The sequence below is a fragment of the Tasmannia lanceolata genome, unplaced genomic scaffold (assembly GCF_043159265.1).
Source record: "Tasmannia lanceolata isolate RefF3 unplaced genomic scaffold, GAP_Taslan_0.1 ptg000008l, whole genome shotgun sequence".
Classification (NCBI taxonomy): domain Eukaryota; kingdom Viridiplantae; phylum Streptophyta; class Magnoliopsida; order Canellales; family Winteraceae; genus Tasmannia; species Tasmannia lanceolata.
In genome coordinates, this window is record NW_027518685.1 from 69737668 (window position 1) to 69746893 (window position 9226).

At 38.6% G+C, this 9226-nt stretch overlaps 1 long non-coding RNA gene across 1 annotated transcript; it reads right to left on the minus strand.

Moving 5' to 3' along the window:
* Positions 1 to 4363: 4363 nt before the first annotated feature.
* LOC143885555 (uncharacterized) lies at positions 4364 to 8587 on the minus strand. The gene is made up of 2 exons (XR_013253465.1): positions 8476 to 8587; positions 4364 to 7418 (listed from the first exon to the last, which is right to left on the minus strand). It is a non-coding gene; the product is annotated as an uncharacterized LOC143885555 (long non-coding RNA).
* Positions 8588 to 9226: the final 639 nt, after the last annotated feature.

Here is a 9226-nt window from a genome sequence, read left to right on the forward strand (position 1 = left end):
GCTGCCATTGAGAGTGTTCTCATTGGATGTTGTATGTTGTTGCCCCAATTTGTTTACTGTGTCCACTAGTTTTTTCTTACTATTTTTTGTCATTTATTTTTGAGTTTATTTATTTGGATACCACACTTTCAAATCAGGCACACAAGAGGGGTATCCTATAGGTGTCTATTTAGTTTAATTTTATTCTATTTAAATTACGACCTACATATTATTCATGTGTTTGCTTCTTTGTCACTTGTTATATAGAAAAGTGATGAAAAAGAGGGGTAATTGTAACCGAGTTTTTATATGGTGGCCGACCGTGAAAATCACAAGGGCAGAGTGTCAAATCGAGGGGCAGAGTTTTGACACTCTGCCCTTGTGATTTTCACGGTCGGCTGCCATATAAATTCTCATTGTAACCTATTGTTCTTTTATTTTTTATTTCAATAAAAGATTACCTTTTACCATAACTAGTAAAAGGCTACGGTCCTTATTTTTTCAAAAAAGTTTCTTTTACTTATATTTCTAAAATCTTTGTTCTTTCTAATAAATCTTCTAACTACATACATCCAAATATAGAAGGGAAAGTTTCTCCAAAACTGTGTTCTGTTGAAGAAATTACTTCAGAATGGAACCATTATGACATTTCATGTCTGTTTGGTGTTGTACGATTAAAAAGACCAAAATGCTTTATTCTCATTCTTCTTTGTTTTCCTATTTTTTAATCTCCACCACCATGGCTAACCATTGCTGCAAGTTGAAGGAGGAAGAAGAAAACAGAAAGAATCGATGTTGGGAAAAATAGAAGATGCTAGAAAAATGGAAAAGAAGAGGGAGAAGGAAAAAAAGGAGAATCGACACTCGAAAGAATGGATTTGAAAAAATGAAAAAGGGGAAGAAGAGAATGTTGGGGTCGTATTGGTGGAATTGGGGTCAACTCGGTGAGATTTAGGATTGACTCGGTATTTTTTAAAGTCAGCTTGGTGAAATTTAGAGTTGACTCTGTGAGTGACGCCACATTTCACGAAGTCGACCACAATTCTCACCGACACGGCCCCAATTTCCGCTTCCTCTCTCTCTCTCTCTCTCTCTTTTAAATTTTTTCTGGAGTCTTCTACTTTTTCCATCGTCAATTCTGTTGTTTCCTTCTTCACGCTCTTTTCTTCATCTAATTTGTCCACTTTTTCATCGTCTTCTTCTTTCTCTTCTTTCTCTTCTTTCTCCTCTTCTTCCACCTTTTTTCAAGTTGCAGCGATGGTCGTCGGTGGTGGTGGAGATTAAAAAACAGGAACAATTAAAAAAGAACAAGGCATTATAGTCTTTCTCACAGTACGTGAAATCGAATAAAACACCATTGATGTGTCATTTCAGAAAAGATAACACAATTTTCGACGAACTTTCCTATTATAGAAAAGGTTTTATTTTTGACATACAACCCTATTTCAATTAAAAATAATCATTTTTATTTTAGGCACTCCCCAAATATCTTTTTTTTCTTCCATTTTCTTTTATAGCAGGACAAAAAATGGACTCCTATCCTACTTCTAAAAAAATCACAGTAGGCTCTCCTCTCAAGAGGATCTTTCATTTCTCTCTTCCCCTCAAAATCCTAGAAGGGGGTGGGGTGGGGATATTTCCCAAGATTGGTGCAATTCTCGAAAGATCCCCTCTCTCTCTCTCTCTCTCTCTCTCTCTCTCTCTCTCTCTCTCTCTCTCTCTCTCTCTCCTCCTATTGCTCAAAAGGTTACAGGAGAACTCTCTTCAAAAAAGTCATTTCTTTCTCTGCACACACGTTACTATAATATAGACTTTCTACCATAAGTTTTTTCACCATACAAGCCATTAGTACACAAATACAAACTAGAATTTATACTTTTTTCCAAAGCATTTTATTTAATCTCAATCTTATATATTGGGGCGATGCGCGCATCAAATCTTCGGCATTCATATTGATTTTCACACAGGGCTTCTACGGATTACCAACTTCTCAATCCATCAATGACAGATCCACCATCAATGATTGGACCCACGAATCGCAAGCATCGGGAAAGATTTAATCCTCTTCTTTTATTATTCTATTGTTTATTTATTAGATCCATACATAAACAGATTGCGCATAAGCTATTCTTAAATTTTATTTATTTAAATAATTTTTTTCTTTTGGTTATTGTCTTATGCATTTTATAGTAACCGATCATATGCATACTTTATCATTTATAAATTTCTAGATCAAATTTGATTGATATAGATTTCTTTGAAGTTATTATTTTATTTAATTATAATCTTTGCTTGCAATACATCATTTTGTTGATAAAATTACATATCTAAAGCTTTCTATACAAATTTTAGGTTAAAACTTTTACATATTCACTTCGACATGTTGAACTAGTCATGACTCATTAGAAACTTCAAAATTTCAAACCTTTTATTTATTTTTAATCTTGTTTTCTTTGGTGTATGAGATCAAGGGATAAATAAATACATTAAAAAAAGATCTTCTAAAGAGCATGTATAATTGAACTCTGTGTAAAGAAAAGATGGTAGAGAGATGGTGTGTCTAGTAGCAAAATATGAGAGGAATGACTTGTTTCTAAGAGAATTATATGATGAAAGGTCTTGTGAATACGTACTCAGCATCCCATCCTTCATATTTGATCCTACAGCAGCTCACTTTTTGATGGGCTGCTGTTGGATCAAATCTCAAGATGGTACCTTTATCGTACTGCCTTTATGTGTTCATACGGCCTTTCAGCATATAATTTCCTTCTAAAAGGGGAGGGGGAAAGATATTTTGGTACAGGCAGATTTTAGCTATAATATAAAATTTAATTTCTTTCTATATTTACGTATTTCAAATTTAGATGTTTGCAACATCCTCTGTAGAAGAAGATGAAGAGATTAATTTCATACTTGCGCAGGGTCGGGCTGTCTCAGATGTAAGCAAAAGTGTGAGTGTTTTTTATCTTTCTGGCAAGGAAAAAACTGCTAAACCACCCAGACACCTCTCAATTCTTGCCAAGTCTTCTGTCAGCCCCACTACCGAGACCGGTTAGCAGCATTATTAGAACAAAGAAATTAACTAGCAGCCAGGGAAATTGTGATACACCTGCCTCTGATGCGTCAAAGTCGACAAACAGGCGGAAATTCAGTGTTCTCTCATCTGTCTCTTATTGGATATCACAGATTAAGATATCTGAATCTGCTGCTATGCATTCAATTTCACTTGGGTTTTCAAGCTTGCCTTAGAGTCTGGATGTGAGGTATCTAAGCCCGTATATTCTTCAATTTCACAATGACACACTGCTTGTATTCTATGTCACAATTATCTCCAATATTTTCAAATTATCACGTTTTTATTGCGACATTTTGATAAAACGACAATTCCGAAATAATCCCTAGATTTGAAAAATATAGCTATGTTTTTTATTTTTATCATAAAATATACCCATAATATCATGATATTATCCTGACATTTTTACGATATTTTTATATTATATATTCTCACCATTATTGGATGATCCTGACCTGGATAAAAGGATATGACTGACATGATTTTAACATAAAATGAGGAAATAATGTCAATAATTAAGCTGAACACTCGATCATCTCGGGACTGGAGGCAATGTTCTAGACTAGCTAGGCACACCAGATTGATGAGGATGAACACCATTGGGTGTGCAATTTTTTACAGTTGGAAACCTGTATCACCAAAAAATAATATGGGCACATCTATTCGTATCACTATTCATTTCTACATTGGCACCTTTTCTGAATTTGAAAGGTCTTTTCTTAACTTCTTCCTGCCATATCTGAATTGAAAAGGTCTATTAACTTCTTTCTACCATATCTGAAGAATTGAAAAGGTCTTTTCTTAACTTCTTCCTGTTACTGAATGTACATTGGCACCATATCTGGATTGTTCATTTGAAAACTGTATTGCGATGTGTCATATTCAAACATTTCCTACTGTTTTTTTCACACTAAAAAAGATAATTTGAATCCACCCTATTCAATTTTTATTTAGAGGGACCTCATGATATATCCCTATAAATTAACCATAATCATATTATTCCCTTCTAAATCGAGGAAAGGAAACATTTACCCTAGAAAAAGTTTCCGTCGGAAATATTTTTCTTGAGATCCAAACATGGCCTAAGGGAGGTAAAGATTTTTCAGCTATATGGGCTGAAATCTTGCAAATTTTAATCTTTATTTTTCTCTAGAATAAATTATTTGAGGTGGAAAAAATGGCCCAATTAATTAAAAAATATTTACCTTAAAATAAATTTACAAGTTTGAATTTTTATTGGCCATTATAATGATTAAATCACACTTAAACTTATTTTTGATATAGTTGAATATTGGACATTGGCAACAACGGTACATAAAATGAGACAAAAAATGTCCATGATTGATGTAACTTACAACATCTATGCGCCTGTGAAATCCATTATTTTTCAAAAACTACTGTGGGCCCACTTCATATGATGATCCAAACCGTTCATCTGTTGGCCACAACTTAAATATGTTGTATCCGGTAAATAATCTCGATGGGATGATCCTAACTCCCCAATCTATAGAGGTTTTTCTAAAATGTGCAGTCTCTCTACAAATCGGAGGGTTAGGATCATCTTGTGGAGATGCTTATTTAAGTTGGGGCCCAACATATGAACGGTTGGGATTATCCCATGAAGTTAGTCCTACAGTATTTGTTTGAAAAATAATGGACTTCGTGCGCGCAGAATATAAACCCCCTCTACTTTGCACCATGTTCTGAGTTTTGAAGGCTGTCTTCCAATCGTCCCTAGGACGGATCCGAATCTGGTGACAACTACTTTTAAGATTGATTTTAGAAAATATAGTGGCCCCACTCAATTGGTCGAGCATGTCATCTAACTGAGGGATCGGAAATCGATACTTAATAGTAATGCAAATGGATACTTAATAGTAATGCGGTTGATGGCGCGACTATCCACGCACATCCTCCAAGACCCATCCTTTTTAGGTACTAGCAATGCAGGTACAGCGCATCTGTAGTAGCTCTTCCACTTGGCGTAGGAGCTCCTCATGCTCTTTCGGCGACATTCTATAATGCGCTTTATTTGGAAGAGTGACCTCAGGAAAGAGGTCAATATGATGTTGTACCTCCCTCGTAGGAGGTAACTCATGTGGGAATTCCTGAGGAAACACATCCACAAACTCTGATTAAACTTCTTCCACTTGAGGGGACAATGAATCAATGCCCTCAATAGTACTGTCTTCAGGAAAAGGGGTGGAAACCAAAGCAAAAATGATGTCGGAGTTCCCCAGGCCTCTTCAAAGTCAGCTCTTCTTCTCTGTGGTGGTGGTGGCGGCACCGGGTTCCCCTTTATGCGGTAAAAGGGTAACTTTCCTTCGATCCTTAAAAAAAGAATACACATTCTTTCGTCCGTCATATAGAATGTTGCGGTCGTACTGCCATGGTCGGCCCAAGAAGACATGGCAAGCATCCATGGGAACTACATCAAACCACGATTGATCATGGTATTTCTCCCCGATAGAAAAAGCCACAAAACATCTGTGCTTTACCCAAGCCTCGTAATCCTTATTTAGCCGAAGAAGCCGATAAGGTCTGGGGTGTGGCTCTAACTGTAGACTAAGCTTTTGGGCCGCCTCTTGTGAGATGATATTTTCACAGCTTCCAGGGTCTATGATAAGCTTGCACACTCGGCCATTTATGGAGCATTTGGTAGAGAATATGTTATGTCTGAGCCAATCCTCCTCTGGCTTGGGGGTCAGACATACCCTCCGTGAAACCAAACACTCTCCCAAAGTATCTTCAGCTGATAAAATGTCCTCTTCATCTACATTCTCCTCTGGAGGTAATGGCTCTTCCTCAAACGCTTCCTCAAAATCATCATCATGAACACATAGCTGTTGTCGTGCCTTGGGGCATTCGTTAGAATAGTGCCCCATGCCTTGGCACCGGAAACATTTGACATTTGCCCGTGGGTTTTGAGGATGCTGTGGGGCTGTTTGGCCGACAGTCTGAGACCTAGTTACAGGTAGTTGTGGTGCACTTGTGGAAGTCGGAACTGAGACCTAGTTACAGGTAGTTGTGGTGCACTCGTGGAAGTCGGAACAGACGTCGCTCGTGTTGAGGCAGCATTAGTAGGTCAGCTTGTCCTCGGAACACCCATAGACCCATTGTACAGGAAGCGACGATAATGACCCCGCTGTTGCGTCTCTTCAATGGCACGGGCCTTACTTTGGGCCTCAGTCACTCGGCAAGGAATGTGGAGCTATGTCATCTTGTATGGATATTCTCAACCCGCTAATATAGCGGGATACGAGCTGTTCTTCTGTCTCCCGGAGGTTATTTCGGGCTACCAATTGACGGAATTCCATGGTGTACTCGCTTACTGACTTCGGCCCTTGCACTGGCTTATGCAAACGCCGATATAGTTCGTGGCCAAAGTTGTATTATAAGAATTCCCTTCATAGTTCCCGCCTCAACATCTCCCATGAAGAGATTAGTGGCTCTCCAAGTTGGCGCCGGCGGAACTTTTCAGCTTGCCACCAAGCCAATGCACGTCTTCTCAATCGAGTTGCTAATAAGGCAACGACCTTGTCGGTCGGTATCTCCTTAAGGTCCAATGTTTCTTCCACAGTGGCCTCCCAGTCTAGTAAATCTTTGGGCTCTCTTCCCCCGTCGGTATCTCCTTAAGGTCCAATGTTTCTTCCACAGTGGCCTCCCAGTCTAGTAAATCTTTGGGCTCTCTTCCCCCATCGAACTCCGAAAATTCTATTTTGAGGCCATGTTCCCATCGGTCGTTGTGGCGCGCAAACGGAGGATCAAAATGAGGTGGATTGTGCCGTGGCAGATTAGGACCTGCCTTGTCCCGTCTCATAGGAGTCCTGGTTCCTTCCTCATCATTCACTGTATCCTCAAATCCAGGTGGTAGTGGAGGGGTTGGAGAACGCCGTTGCACGCTCAGCTGGTCCAACATCTCCATTATGAGGTCTAATTGCTGCTGCCTTTGCACTTCCCGTGCTAGAAATTCCTCTTGGCGAGTTGCCAAGGTATGGATCTTACCAGATAGCGCTGTATATGAAGAGTTTTGAAACCCTTCCTCAGTCTCAGTTGTAGTCCCTCGTTTAGGAGGCATCAGCAGCTGCTTGAAAAATCCTAACAATGGTTCAGATACTGTTCACAAGTTTTGTCACTTGCAGCTCTAAGGAGGTAGTGAAAGGAGTGGTTGAATACAAGTATGATCGATCAATGTCTGATGTTATCGTTGTGTGGCTCAAAGCCTTTCTTTAATAGTAATTCGTGTCCAAACTGATCTACTCGATCCTCTTCAGCAGAACTCCTCCTTTTTTTTTTCACAAGATGTAGATCAAGTACAGGGAAGTCTTCTTGAGTAGCTGAAATGAACTAATTCTCCACCAGCTTGCTGAAGACAGTTGAGCAACGCATTGGAGAATTAAAGATCTAAACTCTTTAAGCGGTAGTGAGATTAACAAAAAAAAGACACATTTGATGACCAGCAGGAGAAGTGGATGAGAAAATTAATGATCCTCTTAGCCGATCGTGTGGTGCTCAGATTTCGACTTGGTAAACAATTAGTGAAAACAAAGGCTAAAGGATTAACACGACTGAAATGGAAAAAGAAATACAAGTATAAGAAGATTTCAATGAACGGATCAACAGATGTAAGAAGAAGTGAAGATGAATTGATTTGTTCAAGGACAATGATCGAATAAAAAATAAAAAAAAACATAAACCTCGTTCAACAAGTTACACTACTGATCAAGTGTAAAACAGGTAGGAGATCTTTCTAAAGTTCCAGATCTGATCAAAATAGGAAAGAATTGCAACAAGATCCACTAAAATCAAGATATCTTAGAATACATGTCGAGTCTCAGAGCAAATAGACATCTGTCTACAGAGAGAGTAGTTTACTTGAAGAAATCTTCCTCTAACTCAAAGATGAAGTCAAAATTTGCATGTTGAACAAGAAAAAAAAATCCATCAAAATGACAGATCCAATACACAAGCTTTAGGATCAGATCACTACAGAGATGAAGATAGGTTACTCAGGATCGGGAAAAAGCTTAGAAACCTTTCCGATCCAGCTCTGATACCAAATTCTTGATGTGGATCTAACATTTGGATGCAAACTTATAACTAGTAAAGACCTACTATGATCTAATACCTCATTACTCTTGCAACTCCAACATTTGCAAAGAAAAAGAAGTTTAATAAGGAAGTAAAGAAGAGGGAAAAAATGTAGGATATTCTAAAGATAATTTGCTATGAAAGTAGAGGAAACATCTGAGAATTTCCAATTGAACTTAGCTCACACATTGTATAGATCTTGAAGGGATCCAAGAGAAAAAAGAAGAAGAAGAATTACAGTCTATGAAACAAGAAAGAACAGAGTAATAGAGGAGATCTCAGTCTTCGATTCAAAACTGAAAACAAAGGCAAAAGTATGGAAAAGATCTTACACTTGAAGATCCTCCACACTTCCTCTGCTAAAACTCTTTTTCCCCAAGCTCCCAATCCGATTCCAGAGCCTTTGAGAATTTTGGAACCTCAATTTTTCTTCTCAGCCAAAAGTCCCCATCCATCCCTCCCTCCCTCCCTCCTATTTATAGGTGGAAGACTGCAAGGAGATATTGACATCTGTCCTTGACCCAAGTGGTCCCCCTATACACTTGGCCTTCTTAGGCCGCCATGTGGCAGTGGTCCTCTTCCCAATTCTCTTCACCCCTTCAATGTACGCCTTATTACATGGTTGCCACTACTACTTATTTACAGTCCCTTTAACTTTGCCCTTCAACCGCTCGGATCTTTTCAGAACCTTCGGATGTTCCAGCTCAGATCTTTTCAAAGCCTTTGGATGTTCCAGTTGGCTCAAGTACTCTCTTCTTTTTGTTCAGCTTGGTCAGAACTCTTGTCTTCATCATACAGGCACTATGGTTGCAGAATTTTATCACTAGGCTTGGAGTCATGCACTCGTATCTCTAGGCTATGTGTTATTTATTGGGATAATGCTACAGTAGGTTTCTTCTCTAAGGATAAAGAAGAGTGACAATGACAATAAGCATAATTCCTTTAAGTATCATATTGTTAGGGTCCTTAGGGAGAACGTTAGGGATCATCATTTGAGTATTAAATATGTATACACTGATGATTGTTGCATACCAAGTGACAAAAAAGGCTTCCATACATATCACATAAGGGTCATGTATGTTA